The sequence below is a fragment of the Pinus tabuliformis genome, chromosome 1_1 (genome assembly GCF_031772625.1).
Source record: "Pinus tabuliformis cultivar Carrire ecotype Pingquan chromosome 1_1, CPIR1, whole genome shotgun sequence".
NCBI lineage: Eukaryota > Viridiplantae > Streptophyta > Pinopsida > Pinales > Pinaceae > Pinus > Pinus tabuliformis.
In genome coordinates this window covers 381131728-381146890 of record NC_142297.1, presented here as the reverse complement: position 1 = coordinate 381146890, position 15163 = coordinate 381131728, and positions in this window count along the sequence as shown.

Here is a 15163-nt window from a genome sequence, read left to right as displayed (position 1 = left end):
CATTTATCTTTGGCTGGGAGTTTACCCATATTTCCCATGATGTAAATAGTTATAATGTCATGTTGAGTAGATTTTTGGCACACCTTTAAGAAGGTATCACTATCAAATGGGGGCCAGAAATCTAAAATGTTATCTATTGAATTAGATATAGGATTATACTTTTTGAGATGGGAAGGTTGATATAGTTTGATCTTGTAGGAATTAATTATTGGAGAATACCCTATTGCAGAGGAAGATTTGGGTTGAATGAAATTTCATGAACCTGCTATAGAATCTGTGAGCTAAATTATTTTTATTTTTAATATATTTTTGCCTTATACTATTTCTTATGATAGATGGCATATGATATGTAGGAAGCTTTTCACTCTATAGAAGATATTCATGGCCTTGTGTATGGTCAAGAATATTCCTAAACCTCAAATGGTGATAATCTACTATTCAAAGTTAACAAAGATATTTTAGATATTAGAAAGTCATTTGTATCATGCTTATGCATGGCACAAGCTCTATATCCTCTAAAAAAGCTACAATAAATACTTAACATAGAAGGACTTGTAGCTAATGGCATCATCTCGATTGTTGGATGCCATTCCTTTTATGCCCTATGATCACAAGAATGGGGCTCACCATTTTGAGCTGGAGAATGAGAAGGAAAGAAGTTCAAGAATGGCTAGTCTTCTAAGTTTTGGGATTTAGTTTGGATTCTAAAATGGATACCAGAGAAGTGGTAAGTTATTTCAATGAAAAGGCTTAAGTTCATCTATCACTATTTGAGATGTTTGCATTTGTATAGGTTTTTATAGTATAAGTATTATATTTTATGTTTAGTTCAAGGACTTTCCTTCTAATATGTGTAATAATAATATATTTTTTGGGCAGTTGTCACGCTCAACACTTCTATCTGAAGTGGTCAGTAATAGGTACAAAGATCATTAAAGAGTTTATTTTTGAAATTAAGTCTTTCCTTGATGTTGCTGAGAAGTCAGAGCACACATATATTCTTCTAAGCACCTTTTATGCTTGTACAGGTTACCTCCCATATGTCTTTCCATATGTACCTTGTACCTTGTTACCTCCAAACTTGCAAGTAAACTGTTATCTTCCATATGAAGAATTATCAGCCACTGAGACAGAAATCAATGTTTCACCTGCCAAAGGTGCCAATGTTCAATCAAAAGCAGTACCCATAGCAGCAACTCCACCTCCTATCCTAGTTCTTCTTGGTTATTTGATAGGTTTAGGAAATGCACTTGTCCCTAGAGATTAGTGAGTAGTAGGCTCTGGGTGGGTATTAGATAGTCAATTCCATTTGATTTTGTAAATAACAAATGGAAAAAATTGTCTTTATTGTTGTTAGATGTGAATTGTATTTATTATGATAAGTGTCAACATGATTAAAGCAACTTGTGATATTTGGTTAATGCTTTGTGTAGGCCTCCATTTCCTGTTTTACTTGCAACATCAGTATGTCAAGGCCTTCATATCAATGGGAAACTTATATGGCGTGATGGTCAAATTTTTTATAGCTTGAAGCTTTAGAATAACTCTTTCGGTATTGTAGCTACTGGACCTCTACAGGTACAATTCATATAGTGTGAAAATAGTTGAGATATTAGTTCTATTTACTATAAATATTGCTAGTTTAATAGGATGTAGATGCACATCTATTTTGAGTCCTTTTCCTAAGTTTCATTCCTAGTAAATTAGCTGCCACCATTGCAGCCTGGTAGCTCAGCACACACACTGCTACCAATGGTACTATTTCAAAACATATCTCCTGGACTGGAAAATGCTCTTTTGTAGGTGGAAGTAAAAAATAATCAACAACTTGTTTGGTATTTTAATGATAATATTTCATTTGAAGTTTTCTTCACTGAGGATGGTAGGATGAAGCGTGCAACATTTCTGGACGTAATAATGAATGATAGGATCTAAATTTTAAGCTTTGGAAGTTTTCTTCATTGAGGATGGTAAGATGGAGCGTGCAACGTTTCTGGAGGTAATAATGAATGCTAGGACCACTTTGCATGCACCTTCGACTCTGTTCGATTTTTAGGACTTTTAGGTCAGAAGGACTGGGCAGGATGGACAAGTCCAAGAGATCAAAAGGGGAAGAGGAAGAGCACATAGATGGTGAGCTTGTTCTCTCCATTGAAAAGCTGTAGGGAACCCAGGATGAGCTTGAGAGGGTAAGTTCTCATGCACTCTGAAAACTGCTTTTTGGGGTTATTTTATTTTATTTATTTAATTTTAAATTGGTTTTTTTCTTATCTTTTTAAAAAAAAAAATCCCATTCCTTTCACTATGTATTATTTTTTTGATTTATTGGTGCATCTGTGGATTGATTGAATTTTTTCTTGTCCATGGGCTGCTTGAGAATGATTTTTTATAGCCCTTAAGAGTGGGTTTTAAGAAAAGAGCGGTTTTTTCACCAAACCCACACTTCATCTTCATATTCTTTCACTCTTTTGGATATGGTCATTTTGATTGGTTTACATATATTGTTTTTCCAAGAGTGTCCAGAAAATTATTTCAAGGATAAATTGAAACAACAACATCCTCAAATTACTTATTTCAGTTTTTTGCCATATCCATTTATTGTTTGGGCGTGAGTTGGTAAAGCTCGGGCTTCAACAAATGTAATATTTTATGCGACAATTCTTGATCAGTTATAGTCTGTCTGTTTACGATTAGGTTCATAATGACCTGGTGACCCGAGGCTCTCTCAATGTAGTATGCCGTACTCCTAAATCCCTTTTGGTCTCAATTACAGTCTGCACATTTATGATAAGGTCATAATGGCCTGGTCACCTGGGGTACTCTCGGCCTAGTCACTACCCCCAAAGGATCTAACAAGGTTGCTAGACTTAATGGTAAAAGCTTGAAATTCTATTCGGCACCTGCCCTTGCGGAAGGGTAGACCTGCCTTACCTATATGGTTGTTGACAATTGGCTTATTCTTACATTCATCTTTTTATTAGTTGCTGGAAATATTTCTTAGAGGAATTAGTGGATAGAGTTTAAGTTGGATTCTGGATGATAATCAGAGTATTCCCACATTACATATTTGTAATTTCACAGTTTCATTCAATTGAGGAAGAACCAGATTCATTGTATCACTTTTATTTTCCCTTTCCCCACTTATATGGCAATGTTGCAGCTTTGGATTTTATTTTTTCCTTCTACTTGTTCTCTCTAAGATTGAATCTAAAGTTTCCAGTACCTAGCAGAGCCTTTTTCTCTTCTATCATAAGATGCATATGTGTGTAAACCTATGTAGTTGATGAAATAAGTTTGGAGTGGATTGAAACAGTGAGATTTTGTTGTGGCGGTGGTGATGAATCATTTTTTCAATTGAGCATAACATGTCTATATGATATAATGGAGAAAAATGGAAAACAAAGTGAAATTTTTAAAGGGTGCATTGAGCTGCTCTCTTTTGGCTATTCATCTCCAGTTATGTTGAATGTTAGAAATGGGGGCCAACTTCAAAACTTTTTTTCTTTCATGAGACTACAGAAATCGGTCTCCAAATGAATTGAAAATGTCCTAGTGCACTCTGGGTTGTTTTATCACTAGTCTTACACGGGATGTTTCTATTCAAGTCATTCAAGTCATTATTTTTTTTAGTTATTATATGATGTCCAACTTTGTGGGGCCTTCTACATGGGTAAATTACACTTGGGTATTATGGACAGTTGAGTCCTCAATTATTTTTTGTGCTTTTCCTTTCACTACAGGGTCTTTAACATTCATTACTGTTTGATACACTAAGCATTAAATATCATCTGCCCTTATTTGTGCTTTGCCTTTCACTACATGATCTTTAACATTCAGTACTGTTTTATACGCTGAGCATTAACTATCATCTGCCCTTCACCATAAATCATAAAAAATAAGGCTTTATTTATATATAATTTATTTGAATGAAAAAAACGGAGAGATATGTTGTTTCGATTTCTCTGGCGTGGCATACACCAAACTGTGAAACACGTCATTTCTATTTTAACAGAATAAACATGCAGCTCATCGAATTAAAAGTCAAATTATATCAAAGGTACAAATCAGAACACCCATTTTTAAAAATCCCCCTATCAGGGAACAACATGGAAATATGCTTATTTCCATTAGAATCGAGTGTCAAGGCTATGATAATGTTAGATTTTAGGCTTCTGTGGAAGTTTTTTGATTCATGATCCGGATTATCCACAGTTTTCAGTTCATTCTGCCAACGTTTCAAACCCCAAAGGGGGTCCATCATCAGGACAAATAAGAAAGAATAATAATGAGAGATGTTATGAAAATTGCAGTTTGTTTACATGAGATCGCCATTGTGAACTAATAGCATTCTAGGAAGGGGTGTCTTCCTTGTGTAAAATCTGAAACAAGTTCTTTGTTAGATATATCAAATTTTCTGATAATACAACATTCAATAATCATGTGATTTTGGATCATATGAATAGTAATAATGGGATACATAGGACTAAGAATTGACCATGGTTGGAAATGTTTAATCTCAGTAATTAGGCAGGGAAGACTGCAACTGAAGAAGGTGATGATAGCAATTTGCAGCAGAAGGCCTCTGATCCGGGTCTTGTTCCAAGCATCTATTCTATAAATTCCTCAACAGCACAGACACATTCAGTCCACTTGTCCTGATAAGATGTCCAGTACTCCACACATCAACTTTAACCCCATGAACACCCCTAGACATCTCAGAAGCATGGTTCAAGCCACTAAGATTATGAGGGTAAATCTGAGGTGCACCAATGGCATCCTAAAAATCTATTATAAACCACTCATCTGATTCAACCTTCTTCATCACGTTATCCCACCTGAGATCCCTGTGCATAAACAAAAGGTTGTGCAAAGACACTAGTGCCTTGGTCACAAATTTAAGAGCTTCCACAAGCTGTTTGGGTTTGGTGTTTGGGTTTGTTAGTAGTTTTTAATTTTTATCTTCTTTCTTTAATTTAAAATCAATGACTATAAATGTAATTCTAAGGATTTCCATAACTCTTCACTTGGTTTGGTGTTTGGGTTTGTTCGTAGTTTTTAATTTGTATCTTTCAACTTTGTTCTTTAATTTAAAATCAATGACTATAAATGTAATTTTAAGGATTGGCATAACTATTCACATAATTTTTTAAAGTGTGCTAGCTCAAGGGAATGCATCTGCTTTAGGAGGTAACATGAATTAATCAATTATTTTGTAGTTCATTTTTAATTAAATGTTTTTTATATCGATTTATTTCAATGGCGAGATATTTTTGGATTCATTGTTTTATATTGTCTCTAAAGAGACAAAAGTGATCTTTAAATAAATTTTTTATCATCTCTAGAGAGACAATAGCTAGTATTAAAGACATATTGTCTCTAATCCAAGTGTTATCTTTAGAGAGACAAAAATGAAATTGTCTCCTAAGAGACAATAATGGTTGTGTTATATACTCTCTTTATAGAGACAATATTTTTTAAGACAATAATCTTTAAAACGATATACTTTAAGACAATATTTTTTAAGGCAATAATATTTAAGAAACTATTTTTTAAGACAATAATCTTTAAGACAATCGTTTTTGAGACACTCGCTTAAAGACAATATTTAAGACAATACACAATTTTTTTTCTCTTAAGTTAAGATAATTTACCCAAAAATTGTCTCAAATATTGTCTTAAAACCCTCCTTTATGTAGTAGTGTAAACTAACTGTATATCAACACATAGTCAATCCTAGATAAATCGATAATCTTGCACTACATTTATTCTTTCCCATACTTTCCATGCAATAATAATGTACTTAACCAAAACCAAAAGAAAAGAAATCGATGACACCTTTGTGTAGACCAAAAAGAAAGCGAAATCATGAACCATGACATATTTGTGCATATACTACACTGAAGAAATATTTAACTGCTTGTACTGCACTGAAGAAATATGAAGCAAGATATCACATAAATATCTATAAATATGTAATAATAGGTACACTTAAATTTAATTAGATACATTTAAATGAATATATACATTAAATTTAATTTTGATTGATAATTTTTTTATTTAATTAATTATTCAATTAACTACTTATTAGGAGATATCACGACCCGACCATAAAATCATTAAAACAAAGTAACCAGGTAGGTAGGTTTTGCTCATACATAAATTAGAATTACAATATACCAGCATCTATCTTCTTCTATTTATAAGTAAATAGAGTATTTGGCTCTAAACTAACTATATATCAACACATAGTCAGTCTTAGATAAACAGATAATCTTCGACTGCATTTATTCTTTCCCATACCTGGCATGCAATAATAATGTACTTAACCAAAACCTTGAATTGATATGGGAATGCCTTATAAGTAGACTATTTGGCTCTAAACTAACTATATATCAGCACATAGTGAGTCTTAGATAAACAGATAATCTTCGACTGCATTTATTCTTTCCCATACCTGCCATGCAATGACAATGTAATTAACCCTAAGGAAAAGAAATTCATGACATATTTAATGCCAAAATTATTAACGATGACATATTTGTTCATATAGTGCAGTAGTGAAGCAAAAGCGATGCATAAATTTCAGAGAGGAAAGCAAAAGCCACTTAGTATAAGTTGGTCTAGTTAAGTTGCCATTACCTGGTGTCATAAGTTGCTCTACAATTTTTTGGTGGACTTTTACCATGTGAATTTAGGTATCACATGTCGCTTTATACTCCGGAAGGAAAATCTAGTGTGGTTATATGAAAATCTAGTCTATGTGGTATACTTTTTAATTATTATTAATAATAAGGTAATCTTGCATTGAATTTAGGTATCACATTTAGCTCTATACTCCGAAGGAAATATATGTGTGGTATATTTTTTAATTATTATTAATAATGAGGTTTTTTTATGTAAGATAATAATAAATTTGTTTATGTAAGATAGGTTTTGGTAGTCTTGTCAATAATTGTTTTTTTTTTTTAATACTTTTTGAGAATTTATTTCAATAGAATCACTCGATTCATTATTTTCCTGGAAATGTATTTTTGTGGTTAATATTATTAGAAATGCATATAGTTTTATCTAGTATCAATTTCTTTCATGTAATAATATCAGTTGGATTCATAATAAGATTACTATTATAGATATTCGGTGGTTATTGAAGATATCTTTAAGGAAAAATAATTGAGTTCAAAATTGGAGGATTTACCTCTCAAATCAGTTGTGATGAATCTCTCATACTATTTTATAAACCTTTCATTTGAACTTAAGTTGGGGTGGTGGAGAACCGATGGCTTGCCTCCTTATATTTTGTTTCAAGTTGAAAATAGGTTTCATAAAGCCTTTCCTTTGACCCCTACGATTTTGTTTTTTAGGAAGGAGTTTGAGATTGTAAGTGTTGTAGTCATTTTTAAAATTTCATGAGTAAAGCTGGCCTTGATGATCTCATCCACAAATTAAGGCATTGTGTTATGTAAGCTTATCTATGATTTGTAATTATTAGCACAAGACACCATTAAAATCATGTCAATAGTTGGCATCTTCAATATACAATTCTCAATAAAATCTATTCACATGTTGGAAGTAAATCCAAGGATTATAGAAAGAAAAATGTGATGGGATGGATGATCAAATTCATGTATACTTTGCAAAGAAAAGGTTGCAAGATATTTCAAAGATTAACAAGGTGTCACAATCATAAGATAACCTTGCACTTGTTGAACCACACATGGTATGTTGAAGGAGAATGGTAGTTTTAAAAACCATTGGAAAATCCTCCATGTACCATTCATAAATTGTTATGCCCTTGACCTGCGAGAAATTCCAGAATACCAAATATGCAAAGAAATACAACCCAAAACATAGAACAAAATGAGAAAAAGAACAAGTATTTTATTATTAGGAGATGAAAGTAGTGTTCACTTGCCTCTTCGAGGAGGCAACCTCCAACATAGCAGAGCTCAATTACAAAATAAGACTCGATATATCTCAATGGGGAGTCTCTATCCTTTATATAGGATTCATAAATAAAATACCATGGGTCATTACCATGGTTCTCTCAATACCATCTATCTAATACCATGGCCTGTTTGCAACTAACTGTGGCCCCTTTCTTAAATGCAGTTCAACCACATACAATTATTAATACGAGCTTTATTGAATCTTTGAATAACTATAACTATGACTCGACCCTATTACATAAATAAAGGGGTTAGGGTTGGACCCTAACATAAATCCAAATGAGGTTTCTTGCAATCCTTATACAATGGTTGGAAAAGTAATTAGTGATGACTTGATTTTCAACCAAAATAAATAAAAAGGGGAATTTACCTAAATGACAAGGGAGTATTAATCCCAACTAATTATTTCCAATGGAAGTTCAAGTTCATGGTTTGAAAATATCATCTAGAAAGTTATTATTCATGGAATTCCATTAAAATTTACAAGCATAGAACTTGGAAAAATTTGGAGTCCCATTTCAAATATCAAGCATTATTCACTACCCCAAAGTTTTAAAATAATCACATATGTTTGTTTTTCTACTTTCATTTTACATTTTGAATTAGTTGTAGTATTAATAACATTTCCTATGGCTTCTAGAGAAATATGTTGTTCCTTCTAAAAACCCTTTCTAACAACCCTAAAGATGAAAGCCCAATTCACCATGAATTATATATTTTCACAACCTACGTTACTAGGGAAACACGATACAATATTTTCAATGTAACGTTTGGAAAATTTTAGGATTCTTGTGATTGAATTCCCAACTAGGATTGTGTCTCTCTATGTGCCAAAATTGATAATCCTTCTTAGCAAGCCATGATGTCCATTGATTATTCTTGAATTACTTTTCCTATAACTACTACATTTATTTATCAGATGTCAATACTATATAAGAATGTTGCACACTTGGACAATGAAAATCCTTCATCGCAATATTTAAAACCATAAAAAAAATTCAAGTAAAACGCCTATAGCCTCATTGCCTCCGAAAAGGAGTCCCTCTTCTTGAAATTATCTTTCCTTTCCCAGCTTTTTCCTTTCCAAATCCTTCTAGAGAAGAAATTTTGGTGATTTCTCTCATACTGGAATATGATTATGATGATATTGTTGATGAAGCTACCTTGGGAATGATGGAAAATATTTTTTGCTAACTCCCCAATTAAAAACACACTATGAGTGTTATAGACATTTTTGTGCCTTACAACATTGAGCATGAAATGTCCATAATCCAAGGGATCCAAAGTCCCTAAAAGAGTTGTTCCTGCCCCTAAAGGAACAAGGTCAACCAATGACAGCTTCTCCCAGAAGTTCTCCACCAAAAACCACTCAGAAACAGTCAATTCAGGATCAATTCAGATGCTCTACTAGCTGCCTGCGTTGCAATGCACCCCAGTACACTAGCTAGGTGCGTTGCAACGCACCTAAATGCACTACCAGGGTGCGCTGAGCGGGAAATGACAAATGGAAAGCTCATTCAACGAGGTGGAAAGACCATGGAAGCTTCCAGAATCTTCTCCAGTGACACCTGCCTCAATGAATTCGACTAGTGATGAGTAAGAGGCTCTCAACCTCCAAGTGGAAGCAAGAACTGACAGAGAGAAGCCACAAGTCAAAACATAAGCTGACTCATCCTCTCTGCTTACATCTATATATGGGTCTCTCACCCAGAGATCCAAGAGGCTGGAATTTTGTACTTTGCAGAGAATTGCTGTTGGTTTGAGATTGAGATTAGTACATTGGGTGATTTATGCTTTGTTGGAGGAGAGGAAGGGATTCCTTTGCTGGGAGGTAGATGCTGGATCGGGACTCACTTGGTTGTATCTCCTCTTGGACTTTCTTATTCTATCAATAAACTATTTGAGTTTCTCCTACATGCTGTGTATCAATGATGTTTTGTTATATTTTCATGTTTAGCTTAATCTGATCCTGAGCTTTTTATGAATGTATATCTATATCTTCGTATAGTTTCTCTCTCTTGTGATCTTGCAGGAATTCGGTGAAGCTAGGCCAGTGAGGGAGCTGGGAGCTAGGTGCTACTGAAGAGAGGAGCGATTGGATCAACATACTAGCGAAAGACACAGGTTAGTTAGATCCTTTCTCCTCATTTACATTTCATAAAGAAGAATACTCAAGTAAGTTTCCTTGTTTGTTGCTAAGGCACTATCACACCTTAGAGTGGGATAGGGGCGTTCTGAATGGATACTTTTCCCAACAACAAATTGGCGACTTCGCTGGGGATCGTATCTAGTTAGTTTATTTGTGTTTCTATTGTTGTTCTTCTCATAAACTCAGGAGTGCTGAATCGAACTGCATTTGCCATTTACAAATGCAAAGTAGAGATCTGCTACTCTAGTCCATTCACTGGGCCTGTTTATGATCTGAAAAACTGATCCACAAATGCTCTAACAGCCCTTTGTGATAGCTCTTAGTCCTCCTTTAAATCATCCCTCTAATTGTACCTAATTGATAGCTTTTATCCGGCCAAAAACTGTAGATTAAACTGCAAACCGTGACCCAGAACCCAGAGACAATTCTCGTTTCTGCTTCAGCGCAGGCTCTGTGAAGAGGTTTTGCATTTCAACGCAGGTCCCGAGAGGGCTACCTGTGCTGCAATTCAGTTTCTCTGTGCTGGGGGTGCGCTGATCAGCCTTTGCCTTGTGCAGCTGTGGTTCCCTGCTTCCTTTTGCTCAGTTTTGTCTCTGTTTTTTGCAGCCTGTTATCAGTGTGTGTACCTATCTGAAACCCCTTTTCTTTGCCTTAATTCCACCTCAGTTGTATAAAGAAACTGTATTTGTTTTTGTGTATTTGTTACATCATTTGCAGTTTCCCATTACAAAAGTAAACTAGTCATATTGTTGCCCTTAGATCTAGACCTGTCGTAAGTGTCGTTGTGATCTTAGGAGTGAGTTTGTTTGCTGTTCACAGTTGATTACGCTTTTACTTTTGTCTTTTGGTTTGAATTTAGGAATTTCTAGTGTCGAAACAAGTGTTTACTTCAAAATCACAAAGTGTCGTAATCGTCTTTTTGATTTCAAAAAAGAAACTTGTTTGTGTTTTCACTTGAAATCGAATTCAAATTTGTACAACAGCTTTCCTTTTAGGCATCAATATTAAGAAAGTGAAAAACAAATACATGCATTTGTGCATTTGCATATTGATAGTTTGTATGGTTTGATTTAGGAAAAGTGCATTTACAGTGTGCTCTATGCTCTTTGAGAAAAGTTTGTGTCTTTATTTTCCCCTTGTGGCTAGGATTTTCATTGTTGAAAAGATATAAAAGCTTGCTTATCATCTTTAGACTGCATTTAGGAATTGTATCATACATCTCATGGTGATCCAAAAAGGCAAAATTATAAGAAAGATCAACCTAAAATAAATTGAATGAACTTAACAACGCTTTGTAACTTAACGCACAACATAGAGGTCTAGGCTAGAGACGTGTTCCGGCGTCGTAAAACCTGGTCACTGGTCGCCTCACTAATGGTTGGGTGATTCCTCTTGAGAGACGATAAGTGCCAGTACGGATTGTGCTCCCACGTACCGTCGAGTATATATTGGGAGACCCCTATAGGCATAAAACCTTTATCCATAGGAAGCCGTGTCGGCTACCCTACTGATCGCAATGCACTGAACACAGCATTCGGGAAGATTGACCGCCCGTACCTTAAAAAGTATTCTGCGGTTTTGCGAAAAGTTTGGCACACCCTCTACCTAGAACTCCAGAGCAGTTCCTTTTGGCCTTTTTTAGACTCTATAACGGAAAAAGTCCATCCGAGCATTTTTCACTTCGGGCTCGTTAAAACATCGAAGGAGACTAGAGTCATCTCTTGCTTTTTCTCGACTCTTTAAAATTGAAAAAGCAAGTTGTGTCTAAAGCATCTAAAATTCATTTAATTCGGAAACACATTTCCCCTTTTTTATTTTAGTTGATCGAGTAATCCGCAATCGTGGAAGAAAGTCAATTAAAACCCCGTCGTTCGCGGAGGCTTATGAGCCAACCGTCTTTGTCTCCGGTCGAAAACAGTATGGACAAAGCGAACTCGTTTAACCAGTTCGAAATCTCCTATTAAAGTTAGAACAAGTGTTCCAACAACATCCGAGATTCCGGTTAGTCCAAACATTTCTGGAAACCCTGCCTCTACAGAAGAAGTTCAACAGCCACAGAGGGACAGTGACACTGATCCTAGTCTGAGAGCAAACACTTGTGTTACTGAACCAGTTCCATCTGTAACCGGTTCAGAGAGTCTTGCTCCTCAAACATCTGTCGCTGTCGATTCAACCCCTTCTTCGGCACCAGAAATATTTTACGGACCTGACGGTCTTCCCCTTCCACCTGGTTTGATTGCGATAGAGGAAATTGTAGAAGATCCGCAAGCAAGTACTCCAACACATTTTGGAGTCGGGGTCACTCTATTTCCTTCGACATCAGAAGTTAGTTTATCACCAGTGGAAGTTCCTGTAGAATCGCTAGGTAATCTTTTGGATAGACTCAAAATGTCTGAACAACAGTCAACATCTAGGATTGTGTCGGCTGACACAGCGACAGCAGAACTCCCTGCCGTCACTCCGACAATGTTTGCCGGCGTACCATATGTCCTGACTAGCTCACAACTGCTAGAAGGAGTCCATCCGGGGGCTATTTCGACAGTATGGTCCGTTCTTGCTTGTTCCTCCGGAATAATATCCGGCAACTCTTATGTTGAGACTCGCCAAATTGATCCATTTGGAGGTCAATTTGGGCAATCCAGTCCCCAAGGGCAGACAATCCCCTTGCGTTCCGGATTGCCACCGTATGGGGGGCAGTATGCCCTTTCATTACCCCCTCCGGGAGGATATCCATATGGGAGTTCACAACAGTATTCAGGTTATACTGGAGTTACGTCAAGGGGTTGGGTACCTATACTACCCCAACAACCAAGGGTTGTGTATGCTATGCAACAATGTGTACCTATGTCGAACATCCCGACTACACCGGCTATTGTAACAGTGTCACAAGTTCAAACGCTGCCTGTTGTATATCAACCTCAGATTTCTCAGGTTGTAATGCAACAGCCCCTTGACCCTGTGACTCAACCAGAATCGCCAACTGGTGGGATGACACAGGTCCAAACGGGTACAATTACCCCACACCTTGGTCCAACGGTTAGTATAGCGCAACAGAACATGGCTTCACAACCGTGGCTGGTGCAATACCAACAACCACAATTCCAACAAGTATACCAAGGTTCTGAGCAGCAGATCTTTGCGAACAGTGGACAGCCGTACATTCAAAACAGTCAAAATCAACCACTTTACAATGGTCATGTCCACCAACTGTATCAGTCATACCAGCATCAACTACATTATGCTGGTATGCAAAGGCCAACTGCTCAGGCAATTCCATCATATCCTGGGTATGCTTCACCTAACCTGAATCAACAGTTACCATTCATGGCAACTTTAGAGTTACCTGATTTAGACCGGTTAACAAACGATCCAATTGCTTATGCCCCTTGGTGGCCAGCGATCCATCATAAACTTCCATCAGATATTCCTAAATTTAATGGAAATCCAGGTGAAGATCCATCGAATCACGCGATGACATTTCATCTATGGTGTTCGTCAAACACCCTAAACGATGATTCGATAAGGCTTCGCCTTTTTCAGAGGACGTTAACGGGCCCAGTGGCAAAATGGTATATTGAATTGCCTAGAGCTTCGTTCGACAACTTCAGTACCTTAGCCACGACTTTCTTAACCCATTTTCAATTACCGATAAGGTATGAAATGGGAACGGAAATCCTAACCAACTTCAAACAGACAACGGCCACTCACATATCTGATCATATACATGAGTGACGATGTCGTCGTAGGATGGTAAAAACGTACGTTCCTGATCATCTATTAGCTGAATGGTTTATCAAGTCATTACTTCCTGCCATCACGGAAGATGTGGCGAAGGGGGGATTCGTAACGGAAGAGCAAGTCATCACTCGTGCACAATATCTGGACTTAGTCTATACTCAGTCTAGCACGCTCTACGACAAAATACCTGACGCCCCTAGACCATAATTCTCAATTCCTCCTCCTCCTAAATAAAACAATGACTCTCACGCCGGCGATGGCGTGATTGGCACGAAAAACGTGAAATCGACAAAGGCTACGTCCAAAAAAGCCCGTAAGATTTCAGATCAAAATGCAAAAGACGAAATTCTTGCTTCGGAAGTAAATGCCATATCAGCAGATAAGGGCAAAGAAACCAAACAACCAGGAAGCAAGAAGAAACAAAGCAAAGGGAAGAAGAAGAAATAGGGTGAATCATCTCCTGAAAAAACTTCTTCAAACCCTCCTGGAAATAGGAAACAAAAATATCCATGTCAGATATGTGATGAGGATCATTGGACGAGAGAATGCCCATACAAATCTGAGCTTAAAAAGTTCTTTAAGAGTTCGAAAACCTCAGCTGTGTTAACCGATCCGTTTCCAAATCCAGGCACAAATATGGTTGATAGTGGAAATGCTTCCCCGTCGCAAGTGCTAATGTTGTCGATTTCGAAGCAACAAAATGATGCTTTGATTTCGACAAGGAACAAATATTACGGGAATCCGCAGCTGTTGAACGACAAGGATAAAGATCAACCAAGTAGTTCGACAACAACTTCGACAGAAGTTGTACCACCCATCATTCCTGAATTAACAATAAAACTGCCAAAGGGAGTAGTACACAAGTCGACGTTTAATCCTCGTGCTAGAGCGGCGCAACATTATAACATAGTGGAAGATTTGGCCCAATCGCCATCCGCTATGTCGACTCTTGAGGTGCTACAAAATTGCCCATCCCAAAGGTAGGCTTTGTTATCAGCCATTGGTGGGGTTGATCCTAAGGATTCCAATCTTGTATCCTTCGACCACAAAGGATACGATCCTCAGTTACCAGCCCAACTAGCTTTCCTTATTCAAGTGAAAGCCCTCAACAAAACTGTTCATCGAACAATTATTGATGAGGGGGCATCTACATGTATTATGTCGATGAGTTGCTGGAAAACTTTAGGATCTCCAACCTTGTCGCGATCTTCGACGACATTAAAAGCATTCGACAGAAGGACATATACTGCGTATGGTATCCTAAATAACTTGAAGGTTGAACTAGGGGGAAAAACAGTAGAAATAGATGTTGAAGTCATCGATGGAAACC